Source organism: Maylandia zebra, linkage group LG14, assembly GCF_041146795.1.
Source record: "Maylandia zebra isolate NMK-2024a linkage group LG14, Mzebra_GT3a, whole genome shotgun sequence".
NCBI lineage: Eukaryota > Metazoa > Chordata > Actinopteri > Cichliformes > Cichlidae > Maylandia > Maylandia zebra.
The window spans coordinates 1,757,279-1,774,582 of record NC_135180.1 but is presented as its reverse complement, the minus strand read 5'-3'; the positions used below and the strand labels follow the sequence as shown (position 1 = coordinate 1,774,582).

The window sequence follows — 17,304 nt, the reverse complement described above, 5'->3', positions numbered from 1 at the left end:
GTTGGTGGGGAATTGAGCGACTGATTGACAGCCTCTGCACCGTCTCCTCTCAGCGCCGTCCGACCGGTGTCGCCGCAGCCGAGCCAAAGTACAGAAACTCCAGCTGCTCCCTTTAGCGCTGCACATGGGAACTGTTATAGCTCAGATGTTCACATGCATACACGTGTTGAGGGAGGACAGACTCTGCGAACGTAGCCACGTGGTTACAATAAGGGAGAAATCACAGAGCCGTGCTGCTGGCCGGGCACTCGCACTCACTCACGCTGAGCTGGAGCGCAAAGACGTGACGAATTTTCTCTTTTAGTGAAGAGATTTTCGACAGAAGCCCTTCCTGTGATGCTTGGATGTGTTTGTTAGATCAGCCGTGGTGGTTCAGACGCTCGTCTTTGCAACGCGCTGTAATTACATATATACCTTTTATCAATGATCTGGCGTCATCTCCCACCAAGTAGAGCTACAGTTATGTAAGACGGTTATTTTATTTACTAATCAATGGATCCTTTTGTCAAACAGCTGAAAAATATTTATTAAATTATTATTATCACATAAAATACACTTCAGCATGTTCACCAATCAATGAAATATCTTTAAATATGTGTTTCCTGACTAATAATGTCTAATTTCTCCTTTGTGGAAATCCCAGTGGTGTCCAGTATGAAGCAATCCTCGTTAGTCACAAGCTGCACTTGTGTTTAGAGGAGTAGTGGCTGCTGTTGCCGTCTCTGACATACCAGACATGCTGTAGCTAACTCTGTGACTTGAAGTCTATTATTAGATTCATTACCCATTTAGATATTTAGGGGTTTACAGGAAGTGCTGCAGCAAAATGTTCCTCTGCTGGCCTGTGCTTGTAGATTTAGTGCCTTTTTTTCTGGTCACAATTAACATGTTAATAAAACACAACTGATATTTATCTGTGTACTTGGCTCAGCAATGATCTGTGGAGAGCAGAGCTACTATTAAATATAGAAGCTAGAGATCGGAGAGGTCAGAGCAGATGTGCACGTTCTTCTTCGACAACGTTTAGATGTTGATGCTTTAATGTAACAAAACCAAATTCATGTCACATCCAAAAAAAACATACAAACAAACAAACAAAAACAGCAATTTAATGTTGTAACTATTTTCTTTGTAATGCACTACATGCACCAATCACACGACTCCACCAAACAAAGCAAACAGATGGAGACATCTGTACAGCCAGCATCTCACCCAGAAACATCAGAAAGGAGAAAAAGCCCTGCTGAAAAACACGCACACGTGATGTTTGGGTGAACTGTCCCTTTAAATGCAGACGTCAGATTCATTTGGTTGCTTCTTTGTCCTGCGGATGATTTTATTCACGTGGAAACCAGCTGTCCGCACAGTTTCTAACTTTCTGCAGTCACAAAGCAACACAGGTGCAGGTAACATCGTGTTGTTGTTACCTGAAGCAGCCAGTGGAGTTTTGTCCAGTGTTGTGTCTATTTTGGTTCTGGTTTTGGGCTCCCCAATGTCCAACTGTGGACAAGACATAGATGGTAGATGACCAGGACACCAAAGAAAACAGCGTACGTCCTGTGCCAAAATGAAAAATAATAATTTAAGTCACTAAAAATCACAATTGATCTGTTTTTTAAGTTTAATGAGTGATTAAAAAGTGAGCTTTCTGAATAGGGGGCTGCATGACCAAAAACAGAACCTTTTGTCCATATTGAAATTATTATTATTATTATTGTAATGATTATTATTAGTTACAATTGCATTTTTTTAGTACCTAAATTCTTGTGTTGCACACCGGCTGGTGTTTAGACCAGAGAGAGTGAGAGGAGCTCTGAATGATGAGCTGGGACTTGGTGTGAAGCTCGTTTATCTTTTCTTTTCATTCTAAAGAATTTTTTTGGACTCATCATCTAACAGGACCTTCCATAGACACAGTGCTCACTTTCCTCCCCACGGCCTGTGTGACTCTTACTCTGAAGGTTTGTGTGGCTGAGAAGTTTGGAGTATGAGGGCAGTGGTTTAATTAACGAGCCTACTGAGGAGCACTATGGGAAATGTAGTTTTGTTACAGTTTCTATTTTTTCTTCTTTTATTCTCGAACAAATTGCACTACATGCTCTGAGTGGATTGTTGAGGCCTTAAAAGCATCGGTCCTGTCATTTCTGAGCAGCAGCAGCGTTGTGGCTCCACATGGAGCAGCTCAGGAAGCAGCTGAGGCAGCTTCCATCTTTTCATTTATTTGCACCATGACTCCCTTATTCCTTGGAGACTGGGTTCCCATGCGTAACTGCCCGGGTCTCGCCCCCGATGGCCCGTCAGAGGCTCCGTGATCCATCACACACCAGGCGGCCGTGTTTTCTGAAAGGGCCGTGAACTTGTTACCTCCCTCAGCCAGCTCGCCTGAATGTCAAACTCATTTTTCTTTTCGTGCGTCCCCTTTCTCTGCTCCTTCCCAGGGCTGCTGGTGTATTGAAATAATTGGGCCGCATTCAGTGCGACCAGGTTGCCAGCGCGGCGTTTGAATAGAGATATCGAGTTTGGTGCCACGACTTCCCCCTGACTTCCCTTTCGCAGCTCTTTCCTCCGCCTTCCTCCGAGGTCGTGACGGGTCATCATCGTGACACGGCATCCGCGGTACATTATCTACAGTAGCTGGCCCGCCCTGGAGCTGTGTCTATAGACCATTCTTCCAGGGTCTGTTGTCTCTAGGATCTCTGGATTCACTGTTCGACATGGCACACATTCAAAACGGTAGCCTCGAGGGGCTTTTATTCCTCCAACAGAATTCAATCACTTTTCTCTCTCGTCTTTCTGCCTCTCTGCTGAGTTATTCAGAGTTTAATGAGGGAGGGAAGATAAAGGCAAGCTTATGGTTTGCCAGATCACGAAGAGGCCGCCTTTTTGTTTCTGCTGGAGGACCCACACAGCGAGCGTTCATGTGAAATGAGTTTTTTTTTTAAACCAGAGGGGAAGGTGATTGAGATGTCTGAGAAAGAGCCGGGGAGTCTGGAAAGGCGCGGGTCATTAAAGTGTCAGAGGAGCTGCAGCTCTTCAAATATTCCTCCATACTTTGCATGCAGTGCAGGATGCAGAGGACTGAGTGAGAAGGGGAATTTTGGGGCAGCACAAGGAGGTATAATCTGCTGCGAGGTATTATGATTATCAAACGTTAATGCACTGGTTTCACCACGGGCATCAAATAGTTATGCAGCGCTACACCTCCTGCGCTGTGCATCATTGAAATGACTGCACAGGATTATCCCCTTACATAAGAAAGTGTGGGTGGTTTGGAGACGGCTCCTGACAGTGTGGGAGGGCATCGGACCGGACCCGAGGAAGCGCCGGGCTGACGCTAGGCTGTTGTTGAGGCTCAGTTTAGGTCAAAGTCCATACTACGTATCAGCTGTCAGAAAGTGTGTTTGCTTTACCGGCTGCACGGGCGTCAGCATCTACGCAAGGCTCCTCTGTCTGACATCAGAGAGGAGAGGTAGAAGGGTTCACGCCTTCTCTCTCACACACTCTGTCACCGAGGTCAACGCTGGTCTGTCTCTTTGGAGCTGTTACTTTTCCCTCGAGCAGTTGCACCAGCCAGCTGCTGGGGACATGCAGAGTGTCCGAGCACATCAGGTTTGTAGGAGCATTGATTATTTTCACTCCTCTCCGAGGTACACGACTCTCCTGGATTTGTTTTTGTAAAGCTGCTGAATTCAGATAAAATGGGTCTTTGTTGCAGAAATGAATTGGGCTTTAAAATTACAAGGACGACGCAGGAACTTGTCTTGAATTTCTTGAATTTGTAGCAAGTAAATCTAAAATGAGTTGGGTGCGGTGTCCAGCTGGGGGACTAGCAGGTGTTTTTGAAGAGTGTTTCTTAATGGGCCATAGTTGGTATTCATCCTGCAGCCTTTACCCGCAGATGTCGGCTTTAAAAGAAAGAAACAGCGCCAGCTCATTTCAACTACAAGAGGACTTAAAAGTCCGTTATCTGCCAAAGCCACAGCCCAGTTCTTCAGTTTCAAAACAACACATTTAAATCAAATCTAACGTCGTCGTCATTTTGCCAGTTTGAGTGAAATTCGGCCTGGTGTTTGATCCTGGTGGCAAACAGGAAGGAAAACAACAAAACACAGACTCTCACTCATCTGGTTTTGGTCCTTATAAGAGCAACATCATTTCCTGACCTTTCCCAGGTGCTCGTCTCGCAGCACCTTGTATCTTGGATATTACATTACAGAGTAAACATTGTTATATGTGCCGTTGGTGGAACACCCACACCTCACACCCACGATGTCACATATTTATTTAAATATTTAATAATTACATTTTGAACCTACTACCACGTCCTACTTCATTCTGAAGTCTGACTTTGTTTGACGTGAAGATATAACATTGCAAAATCTATTTATAAGAAATGATTCGATTCCTGTAAAATTACAGTAGAAATGTTCGGCTGATTTGTCGGATCTGTGTCTGTTTGCAAAGGACAATAATTAGGCCGTGTTTTTATTGTGCAGGTGCTGCAGTGAAGTTTTCCTGGAGCGCTCAGGCTTTTATGAGCGGATATCCTAGTAATCATAAGATAATAAAAAGCTTTTACAGTGAATGTATTTCCCTAAAATAGAAGCAGGAGAGAGAGAAGGATTGGGCCTGAATACCAAGAACATCCCAGATCAACATAAAACTGTATTATAGTGAATGCATCAGGAGGACCCGTGAAGCCTGATCCTGAACACTGAGTGCATCAGTGTGTCCTGTATTACTGACAGATGTTTCTGCAACATTTTAAATTAAATTTGGAACATTTATCTGTGCTCACATCTCATTTACAGCCTACATAAGCATCATGGAAACTGCAGCTGTACATTAGGGTTTTAATAGTTTTGCAATTTTCATGAGTTTTATTTTTATTTAGTTTTGACTTCAGATTTTCAATTTTATATCAGTTTTAATTAGTTTTTACCAGTTGTTTGCTAGTTTAGTTTAGTTTTTATTTTTTTTGAAAATCCTTAGTTTCAGTTTAGTTTTGATTAGTTTCAGTTATAGTTTTAGTCGTGTTTGCAATAATTAAGTGTAACAACATCCCAGTTTCATCATATCAGTCATGCTCTTCTGCTTATCCTTGGGTATGTTGCTATTCCAGCTACACTGCACTCTGGACAGGTCCCCAGTCTGTCGCAGGGCTAACATGCAGAGACAGACAACTCACATTCCCACCTATGGGGAACCTCTGGTAAAAAGTGAGGGCAGATGAACAACCACTGATACCAGGCAACTATAAGATATATCTTGGCCCCAATGAGACTATTAACTCTTGCAGCACCGGGTGCATTGCTAAACCTTTTGAAGACTCACACAGTTGTGTAGATATCCCAGTCTCAATAAACACATTCACCAACGCTGCACATTCACCACTGCATTAATGTTTTTTGTGGAGTTGTCTCGGGATGCATCACGCTGCCTTGCCTGGGGTTAGCTTCTGTTTCTGGGGATGAGGGTTGAGTGTGCTCCCTTACCTTCTCAAGGTAAGCTAGGTTAGCCTTCTTGTGTGAGCTTTTCAAGCGCACTTTAAGGTTTGTGGGATTTTTTTCCCTTTAGAAATGTCCCTCATAATTTGTCTCTTTCCACTACAAGACACTTGCTTTATCCAAAACACAGTCATATTCAAAGTAATCCCAAATTGGACTCTGGCGCTTTCTCCCGACTTTTGCTGACATGATTCTGCGCGTGGACGGAGCAGCGACACAGACGACTCGACTAACGTGCTGCCACCTGCTGGCATAATGAGACACAGCAAGCAAAAACCTGGAAACTACACTTTATTTTCACCCTCGACTATTGTATGACACGCACACACATAAAAACTAAACACATTTTGCTATAAATTCAGTTAATTTTAGTTAGTTTTGTGAACACTCATTACAGTCTTAGTTAGTTTTCCTTTTTTTGCAAAGTCTTGTTTTATTTTTATTTCCGTTAACGAAAATGTTTTTTCACTTCTAGTTTTCGTTATTTCGTTAGTTTTCGTTAACGATAATAACCTTGCTGTACATTAAGTATTATTCATTTAACATTAATCTTAACCCTTGAAAATATTTAATAAGTGAGCTGCTGAACATCACTGACACACGAACACTTCAGACAGAGAAAATCTCAGATATGATTCTGGTAATTAATTTTTTAGAGACTTCTGAGGAGTCTTATTATTCTTACCACGTCTGGTTGTTCTTACTTTATCCCACCTCGTGATAACAGATCGACAGTGCATGATGGTTTTGGACGCGTGTAGCTTCTCTGCACCACATTTGTTTTTGTGCCCTGTTCAGGGAGGCTTTCGATCAGTACTGCACTGCAAGCATGTCTCTTTCTATAATTTGTATTTATATTTATTTGTGAAGATGTAAAGCCACATCACTGTGTATGAATACACCACTCTGCATTAGTTATCATAAACTCTTTTGTCCTGTCTTGCTCCCCGTCCCCCCAACTGGATGTTTCTTCTGTTAAAAAGGGAGTTTTTCCTTGCGTATCGGTGTTCTTCTCATTGTTGGGGTTCCTTTGTATTATTGCAGGTTTGATTTTGCAGCATGACCCAGATCCTGATCATTTTGAAAATTCGAGCACTTCTGTGTCACTAAAATTTGGTTTGATTATGATTGCATGGCCTTCGTGGTGGCGGTTAATTAAGGGAAAGAATGAAGCATAATTGTAATTTGAGGTAACAAATTCTAGTAATTGTGACTCCAAATAAGCAAACAGCTGATTGAAGCTGACTCCAGATGAGGTCCCTCCTGACACTCGTGTGACACGCCACCCTTCTCAGAAACAGCCTGTCGGTTTGAGAGCTGATCTGTTCTCCTTTGATTCTCTGAGTCCTCACTTGTTGCTGCATATTGTAAACAAAGCAGAATGTATGCAGGTACAGGAAAACAGACAGTCGTATGAAGGTGTCAGAGAAGCTTTTATGTGAAGGATGATTGCTGTTCCACTGAGACTCGAGCCTCTAAGCAGAATGTAATGTTAGAGCTGTGCTCAGCGTGTGGGCGTGCTTCTAACCGACACTCCTGCCCTCGCTCTCTGTTTTAACTCATCTCTGTCTGCCTCCCTCCACCTCTTTTTTTCATACCCCTCTCCATCGTGCCTCAGCGGGGGTGAGAGTCGCAGGTTGACAGCCTTGCAGGTCTCCTCATTACGCGGCGTCTGAGCCGGTAGAGATTTATCGAGATGATAAAAGCAGTCTGGAGGGCAATAATGACCACAGGCTCTGATGCAGGAGGAGGACGGAGGGGAGAGGCAGCGGCTTGTCTGGCCACTCGCTCTGCATCTGATCATTCATCAAATGAAACAGCAGAAAGTTTGCTTCAGTGTTTGCTGAATATATTCGTGCATTATCGTTATGTATCTTTTATTTATTTTGCTGGTGCAGTAGTCGATGCAGTGTCAGCATGCCACAAGCCATGGAGCCATGTAGTTTATGTTCCCCTTATAGCTGTGTGCTGCTTGCTTTTAAAAGATATAGTTCACACATGCCTGTTAAGTTTTGCAATATATGAATCTGTTTTTTCTTCTTTTTTAGTAATAAAATCAGGCATGTTTTAAATGAAAGTGCTAACTAGGTGTGGCTGTAATTATTTCTCAGATCATTGTGATTTTCTTTTTTTACGCAACAAGACGAACATTTGTGGTCTAGTGAGATGTACGTGTGAGCTGAAGTGAACATATGTTGCTTCATCACTCAGATATTCCCTGTATTGCGCTTACATGGAGGAATCTATGTCGAAAGGATTTCGTTTCTGCACAGAAACGGGTGTGTAAAATGTGGTTAACCAAACTTTAGTGCTCACACTCCCTAACCCAGTCGTTTAAACATGTAAGCTGGCGTCGGGTATATGGAGTGTAGTGTCCTACGTGATGTTTGTGTGTGTAGCAGAGAGTCGGAGCCGCGGAGCAGGAGTGAACTCGACGGCTTGTCTTGTAGATCAGAGATAATAGGAACATATGGTGCGCTCGCAGCGCTGTCGGTCCCTTATCTTTTTATTGCAGTTATAGATCAAGTGTCCCTTCCTGGCTGCCACACTTCAGCTGTGGCCTTACGCCAGAGGACAAAGAGGAGCAGCAACAGTCGTGCCTTACAGTCCCAACCATATCAGACTGCAAAATCTCATTTGGTATTTTGTCTGTTTTCATGTTAAAAACCTTCCATTCACTGTAAGAGTGGTTAGGGAGCATGCTCAGTTCTCCCTGGGTGTGGCTGCAGCTCGACGCTGTGCTGTCTCTTTTCGCAGCTCCTCCTGGTCTGTTCTCTTCCCCCCCAGCAACGGCCTCCTCCTCCTCCACCACCTTTATTCATCTTCACACCTGCTCTCCACACACCCAGCATTGACATTCACCTCTTTCCTTCTGCCCCCCTCGGTCTGTGCTGCAGGACTAAAACGGCTGCATTTAGATTAAAAAACACAAACCTACCGTTTGGGAAATGGAATTGTTGGAAAGGCCTGTACCAAATATTTGTTCTGCTCGTATTCACTCTGTCTATTTATGGACTTCATAGTGCGGTGGTTTATACAGTGGCCTAACAAGCTAACTGTCCCTGCTTTAATCCCAGGAGCAGACACAAATCCTTTTCGGGTATCCAGCATAAAAATCTGTCCAATCAAACATGCTGAGCGACCTGCTGTGGTGTGAAAAGGAGGGGCTTTATTCACTATCTGTATCCCTCTTTGACCTTTTAATTTTAAAATTAAACATATATGTACTTGGTTTTTAAAGGCTGTAAACCTTTGGTTCAGATTTCAAATAATCACTAAAACTTTAACACTTTAATTGATGCTCAATACTCCGGATAGTATTCCTGGCATTGGATAAAATACAAAGACCATTTCCAAGCCAAACACTTCTTTACCAGGACATATTTAGGCTGCTTTAGGCCTGTTAGCAGAGCATGAAAAGATATCCCTCAGGCTGAAACGGGGGGGAAATCCCAGACGCTGCCGTGGCCACGTCTTCTTTCCTTATCTGTCGGTGGGAACTCGTGATGATTGAAGAGAGAAGCAGTGAGTGCTGACAAATACTGAAAGAACAACAACTGTAGTGAAAGAGAAAGAAGCTCCACGGGGATGTGAGGTGTCATTTAACCCGGCACAGAGGTGCTGATCCTTGGACTGAGCTGCTCAAGTTCAAGTTTTTTACTTATTTATTTCTTTGTAAATGCATTTGATGGTCACGCAGTCGATCAGACGTAGAAGTGCTGGTGTCCCAGCCATGTAGCTGAGAACGCTTGGCGCAGAGGTAAGTCACTCGTCCCTCTGAGGTCACAGGTCTGAAGCTGAAGCGTCAGGATACTAAAACATTCTTTCTGAATGATCTCTCATGTAGGTGCATGTTTTTGCTAACAGCACGTACATACAGAGACGCATTCGTTAACAAAGTGCTGTAAACGGTGCCGTTTGTGCCACTCTGCTCGTTCGCTCGTGTCTCTCTGTGTCGCTGCTCTCTGCTCCATTTCTCGGGTTCATTCGTATGGTAATAGGGGTCAGGAGATGAGGGGGTTCTCACGTTCAATGTGAAACTTGGCCCTTTGTGTAGCGCCGGCTCGAGCTGCTGTGACAGAGGCCAGAGGTGAAATTGAATTTAGCTGAAATTCCCCAGTGAGTCTAGCCTTGGGCTGGACTGAGCTAGGCTGGCCCGGCCTCGCCTCGGGCAGCACGGCTCTGTGTACGGCCAGAATCCGTAGGTGTTACCGGACCTCGGTGGACTTGGTAAACCCGAGGCTTAGCGAGGGTTACGGCACGCTGTGCCATCAGATTTGTTGTGGAGACGACCAGCAGCTCATTTGTATTTAATTCAGACATGATGTTGTTTTTAATACCACTACTGTGCTGTTTCCTTCTGAGGTCTAAGCAGCTCCCCTAATTCTAACCTCAAAGCCAGTATTTCCAAGACTCAAAAGGCCTTTTTAGGATTAAAAGTAGATAGTCTTAGATGTGTCCGATTTTTGTCATTGATGGTGGCTTTTTTGAAGTTTACGCTAAAAAATTATTTCTACTCTTACATGATTTTAAAATGTATATTTTTCAAAATTCTGTGTTGCTGTGTTGCAGCTATTTTTAAGTCAGCTGATGCTGGGATATGTCAAATATTTGAATAAATAAAACAAATGTTTAGGGCGACAGCTCTCCAAGTGTGTGGCCAGGAAAAAAAATCCAAATTCAATGAAATGCTTTTTTTTCCTGGGGAAAATGAAGAAAACAGTTTGCTGAGGCCATCAGGCGTTTTTGCTTTTACTGTAAATGATTGATAAAATTGTAAGCTGTGCAGGCTGGAAGAAGGAGAACCACCGGGTGTCGTTTAAGCATAACCACATGACAGGAGTCTGTCTGCTGCTTTGACCAAAAGGCTAACCGGTAATCTGTCCGAGTTTAGTTTACTGACATGCTAACCTGTGCTGAAAATCAAGTATTGCGCTGATCCATGTTTTGACCTATAGTTGTAGATGAAAAGAACATTAATGACAACTTACTAATTTGTCAGTTTCATTTAACAAATTATTAAAAAGGTGATTCTACTAAAATCGATGTTGCCTTATTTTATCTAAAAATACAAAGACTGCCTAGTTTGTTACAGTAGGGACCAAATCCATTAGGGACCAACGTTGTATGGGTGCCAGTTTCACTGGATAATATAAAACCTGACCTGATCGTGGCAACGACAACATTAAAATCACTGAAGTCACTGAACCAACCTCTGGGAACAACTAATGTAAATATAACATTCAATCTAGGGCTGGGTGATATGACCCAAAATTCATATCTCGATATTCTTTAGCTGGATGGCGATATACGATAAATATCCATCCATCCATCCATTCGCTTCCGCTTATCCTTTTCAGGGTCGCGGGGGGCGCTGGAGCCTATCCCAGCTGTCATAGGGCGAGAGGCAGGGTACACCCTGGACAGGTCGCCAGTCTGTCGCAGGGCTAACACACAGAGACAGACAACCATTCGCACTCACATTCACACCTAGTGACAATTTGGATTATCCAATTAACCTATCCCCACAAGCTGCATGTCTTTGGACGGTGGGAGGAAGCCGGAGTACCCGGAGGGAACCCACGCAAACACGGGGAGAACATGCAAACTCCACACAGAAAGACCCCGGCCTGGTGTTGGAATTGAACTCAGGACCTTCTTGCTGTGCGGCAACAGTGCTAACCACCGTGCCACCATGCTGCCTCTACGATAAATATATCTCGATAAATTTTTTTAAAGCCATAAAGTAACAACAAACAGTCAAAGCTGTGTCCCAGACGTCACACCGGCACTTTTATTAACATACAGCGTAGATGTACATGAAAAAAATTACTCTGAAATAAATTATGAGCATTTATTAAATAATAATTCTCCATAAATAAAATAAAACTGTTGTTTTTGTGCATAACAAAAAGCTCACAACTGTGCAGTCAAAATGTAAACTAACAGACGCTGAGCATAATAACAAGCAGCTGCTCTGTTCCCAACTTCTGCTGCGTGACCGACAGCCTGGGGTTTGAAATCCGCTTCATAACCACGTCTCTGAACAGGTGCCATTTATGGTCCTTATACACACACAGTACGGTAATATTACGTTGAAGCACAGTACGTATCACTCCGCGAGGCTCCTCTGCTCCGACAGTCCATCAAGCGCTGTGGCTCTGTAGCTTACCAAAGTCGTACTGAAACATTTTTTGACAGATTGCTGAGCGCGTCTACCACAGAAAAACGGTTCGCGGTCATCAAGCACAACCAGAATTCATACATAAGGCGCGCTGTCAACTTTTGTGGTTAGCTCGTTAACACATTGACGCCGTCCAGCCCCACGCACGGGGTGATCCGCGGTAACTCGTTAACAGAGATTTGCCCCGTTAATGCAGTTCTGGTGTTAACGTCATGCTGCAGCACTAAAATAGTCTCCAAATGTTTTCTTTTTACCGAGCAGCTCCTCTTTGATAGCTGCCGTGTCCGTCCTGTCGCTGTCTGCAGGTGAAGCGATGGGGGAGGGCGAGACAGAGTAACGCTGCGTAGAGACAAAAGTGGACGAAAGAGAGGCAAACTTGCGGCTCCACAAGTATAATTATAACGTAACATAGACTATATCGATTAAACGATATTGTCACATCTCATATCGCGCATAAAAATATATCGATATTTTTAAAAAACTCGATATATCGCCCAGTCCTAATTCAATCCATCCAATAGTTGTTGAGACATTTACTCTGGAGTGGTGACTCCACAGCCAGCATTGCCACCCTGCTATGACCAATGAGTCATCGTTAAATGTAGATGGATACACTCTAAAGACTACACAGTAAATCCCCTAATGTGTATTTTCTGCTTTATGCATTTGAACGGACTTTATGTTTATTTTGCACAATTATAATCCCTTCAAATGCTATACCAACTATAAAGCACGCAAGTGGAACTCTCCAAGGTGTGCTAGCAGTGCCCAACGGCAGGTCAGACAAGCTTTATTGTAGGTTTTATAAACTTGGGAAAATAACTTTGTCTGTACGGTGAGATCTGAGCAGACCCCAAACTTTGAAAGAACAGGGACAGACCTCAAAAGAAATCCTGCGTGTCGTCTCCTCTGGACCTTTTTTAGTTGGGTTTTTTAATTATTTTATTGCTTGTACAGAGAAACAACCTCGAAAAGAGTCGTTAGAAAAGATTGAACATGGTTGTAGATCTGCAGATCTGGTTGTAAGAACAGTGTTGCTTTATGATGCCTTTTGTAAAGTTGTGTCATTATTTTTGGAGAGTCGGGATGATTCCTAACCTATACTTTTCCCATCTCTTTTAAATAGTGCTCAAACTGCTATGATACTGCACATCTCAGCAGGATTTGTGGATAAACGTTCCAATTTAGAATGAATGGAACGAGATAAGAGTTTCCTCCATCGGGGACTTTCTCCTCTGCAGATCTTCTCCACAATGATCTTTTACTGTTTTGATGCGCTTGGAGGATTTGTTTGCACAGAGAAATACCTCGTTGGTTTACGTGCTTGTGAAGCTCAAAACGGGCTCGTCTCTAATGTTGCCCTGTGGCTCCGTCCGACACGGCCTGATAAACACGATTAAACATTTTGCGTGCCCTGCAATCAAAAGCAATTTTCCCAAATTATGTCACAATTATGTGTCTCGATTCATAAACTATTTGTTTTTCTTTTCACTCGTGCTGAAAAAAAAGACAAATTTGACATGAAATCTCACTCTGAGTAACTGTGCAGTAAAATGTGATTCTGAAGGTTGCGGACTGAGAGCTGTGAAGCAGTTTTGTTGAGCTATCAACAGATTCTTCTGAATAGACTTTGGGTGAATGTGTGCGTAACCTTGAGTAAAACTCAGCCCCCCGCTCCCTTTCAAAGACAGAGAGGTCTGTCGTCCTCTCTCAAAAACAAATATTTGTGTCCTTGGAAGCTTGTGCGAGCTCGAGGTCGGACTGCATTTTTAGGAGAATTTGCGTTTCTGGCATGTGGAGCAGGTGAGGAATCTGGGTTTTAATTGGAATGGAAATGCAGCTGCACGGGAAATCAAGCGTCCGATGATAACAAAATCTCTCCTATGTGTTAATTGCAGGCAGCCAAGCTTCAAGCCCTGACAGAGGTGTTCACGCTTCACAATCTACTGATCCTGTTACACTGTGACACTTTTACTTGTTCAGTGTCCCGTATGAGGAAAGACAAAGGCATGAGAGGTGCTATTTTTCAAACTGCTTTCAACATCCACCCACAGCGGTGATGCTGGAGAGAGCAGATGGCTATTTCCAGCTAATGCAGTTGGAGGTCTGAGACAGCAGCTACGTGCACTCAGCTGATTAACAAACAAACAAACAAAAAAACAAAACAGTGTTGGCAGATTTATAGAAGGCTGATAATTCAGCCATATTTGTTTAGTCATTGGCAAAGGCAGTTATGATCGGAGCACAATCCATCGAGCTTCTAGCATTTTAGATATAAACACATATTTATTTGATGTCACGGAGTCGGGAGCTATGTGCAGTTCACATAAAAATCCTTTTTACTGCCGTTCTTATGTGCAGTGCAAACAATGTAGGGTTTATGTGGACAATACTGGTAATTACCAAAATCATTTTTCATGTTTCTCTGATGGCTAATCCACCAGTGTGTGCAAACGCTTCCAAATCTTTAAATATCAAACAATATTTTTAATGCTGAAAGATAATTAATGTTCAAATTCACTGTCTTACAAAAAAGATTCATAAAGCACATTATTATGCTGTGATTAAGACGCCAGCTTGCAGTTCTTTCCTTGCAGTTCTGAACAGATAGATGGGTTTAATGTGCTAGCTCCAGTTTGGGTAAAAATCTGAATTCAGCATAATTTTTAAGCACTCTGTTTTTGCTTGCTTGTGCAGAGACACAATGGAAACAAATTTAGCTTTAGGTTGTGGGAAACAGTGCGAATACGCTGCCATCAATACTGGGCGTGGTTTGAGGGCGGAGCTCTCAGATGTCATCGGTGCTGCACAGTCGCAGCAGTTAGGTGTGTTACAGACGTCTGGGCAAAATGAAACCTTACACAAAATGCAGAGTATTTAGCAAACCCTACGTGGTGATCAACTGCAATTTAATAAATGACGTGAAAGGTGATTGGCCAAAATGTTGCCTATGAGTTAAACTGTCTTGATGTGACGCAGTGCAGGATGGCGATCATGGAGAGATGGGTTTGCCTATCCTTGGATGTTGGTGTGGGTCAGCAGCACAGCAGTGTTTGTTTGGTCTGGAGGTGTGTGAGGGTTGTTCCCTCGTCTCTGGCACTGCTCACACTGTCTGTCCTGTAGAATTTCAGTCATCAGGACTCAGAACAGACTCTTCAGGATTTAGATTTGGGATATGTTTTTCCAAATTTAATTGCTGCTTTGTGGGATTTGTAGGATTTTTCTGTTGGATACATGTTTGTTTGGCCTGACTGATGATATTGGATAGAGGAAATTATATATTAACCTTCAGCAACTCTGCATTTAAACGAAAATGTAAAAGGTGAAGGAGCCACGAGAAGCATGACATCACATAATTTATCCATCAGAGGGAACAACTCCCCTGATGGCATTACAGTGCAAAGTCATAATTCAATTCAATTTTATTTATATAGCGCCAAATCACAACAAAAGTCACCTCAAGGCGCTTCATAGATACAGAGAAAACCCAACAATCATATGACCCCCTATGAGCAGCACTTTGACGACAGTGGGAAGGAAAAACTCCCTTTTAACAGGAAGAAACCTCCGGCAGAACCAGGCTCAGGGAGGGGCGGGGCCATCTGCTGTGATTGGTTGGGGTGAGAGAAGGAATTAAATAAGACGAACATTCTTTCCTATGCACAGAGTATCAGCATTAAATATATGGCTGTTTATGCTAATGTTAGCTTAGTCTTACACTTTCTTTGTTAAGGTTGCAGTTTTCTGTATGTCTGTATTGAAGGACATAGTGCACCTGGTTTTCTGAATCTGAATTGGTCAATTAACTGACAACAACTAAGATAGCTAACCTCAAATGCAAAAAACCTGTAAATTATTAGAGATCTGCTAATCAAGCAAAGCTGCAAACTAGAGATTATTTTTTTCTGTGGAGATTTGTAATCAGCAGCGTGTTATCACTGATCCATTTATGGATAAAACTGGAGCACATTTGTTTCCTGGCTTTTGCTTTAAGTGCATAGTTATTAAATGCTAGTCTTGTCTTTAAAGATGCTATCACTGACCACCTTGTGAGTGTTACAATGGATGAAATGCAATACTTACGACAGTGCACTGCATTATATTATATACTGCCCTCAGAAACTCTACCAACAGCAGGGTGGAGATGATGTTTTGCACCTTTAGGGAGTATGAGGTGAAAAGGACATTATGTCTGTTTTTAAGACTGAAGTGAAAGTTTGAGGTTGGTTTTGAATTACACAACAGGCAGGAGTCATTTATCTGGCCATGCCGAATCCTGTTTAGTTCCCTGTATATCTCACTTCTTGCAGTTTGAGTGTTTGATGGGTAAGCCTGCCTGCCTGGACAGATGATTGACAGGTGGTAATGAATTGTGGAGAAATGTGAGAGACCAGCACAGCAAGAGGAAGTGCAGTGAGGGAAGATAGGTGAATGAGACTGCAGTAAATTAAGGCAGAGCTGGAGAGGGGGATAAGTGCACTATCCCCCAGAATGCTTTATTTCATGGTGTAAAAATGACTGCTTCTCACCGCAAACTATTGCCTTGTGTGGCAGGTAATTATTTTGGCGGCCAGCGAATGTCCCCAAAGCCTCCCTCTCAGGGGGCCATCTGTGCACAACTATCCCAGATAAGTGAGAGAAATGTAGGGCATCCATGCTGTGATGTGAGGTGCTCGCCAGGAGCTTTAGAGGCTCCGCCCCTACTTTGTACATAATGGCAGAATGGAAGGCATAGGAGGGCATGGCAGGCAGCAGGACGTCTTAGGAGAGGTTGGATACAGGTAAGGGGGCCTACCCGGGATGGAGGGGGGGTCCGAAAGTGTGTGAAATAAGCACTAGCTCAGCAGTTTTCTACTGCAGATGTAACTTTCATAAAGATCATGCTTGTCTGCTTTTAGATTATTGTTTATCCTGTGTTTGGTTAAACTCTGCTATGAGAGGTGGAGTATCGATGAGGTACAACACAGATGCTACAGCAAGGGGGAGCCAGGACGTCAGGTCAGGGGGGAGGTTGGGTATCACGCCCCAAGTACGACAGAAGAGCAGCCGAACTGAAAGACGGGATCATGGTGAAGCTGGAAGCCTGGGCGCTCCATAGCCAGACTTACCAAGACTATGTGAAGTGCCCTCTGAAGGTCTGCTAGAAGATGTTAATGCAGCATTACGGCGGGCCCTACTGCGACCATCACCGAGACTCACCAGCTGATCTACACCTCAGCGGCAGCCACAAGGAGCAGTGCCCTCCATGGAGAAGGAGACTAGAGGCCAACACCAAGGCAGCAGAGGGAGGTTAGCTGAGTATCGGAGCTGCAGAAAGGTACAAGAAGTACAGCACGCTGCTCATGCCTGAGGCCTTGGAAACTGCCAAGCAAAGGCAGGAGAATAAACCAGCTGTTCTCCACTGAGCCTCCGAGCTGTACTCTCAGTGGAGAGCATACCCTGAGTATACCTCTCAACACATATATTTCATTTCTTCCCAACATGGGATACATTAGATTTCCACAGAGGCACCGAGCTGGGTGCAGACATACCTCAGCATCTGCAGCCATCATGGTTTTATGTTGTTGTATCGTTTAACGCAGTTAGAAGCCAACGCTGCATGGAATCAGCACT

At 43.4% G+C, this 17,304-nt stretch overlaps 1 long non-coding RNA gene across 3 annotated transcripts in view; it reads left to right on the top strand.

The window, feature by feature from the left end:
• Positions 1–17,304, top strand: part of LOC143422004 (uncharacterized) — a 119,896-nt gene that overhangs the window by 584 nt on the left and 102,008 nt on the right. The gene's annotated exons all lie outside the window — the stretch shown is intronic.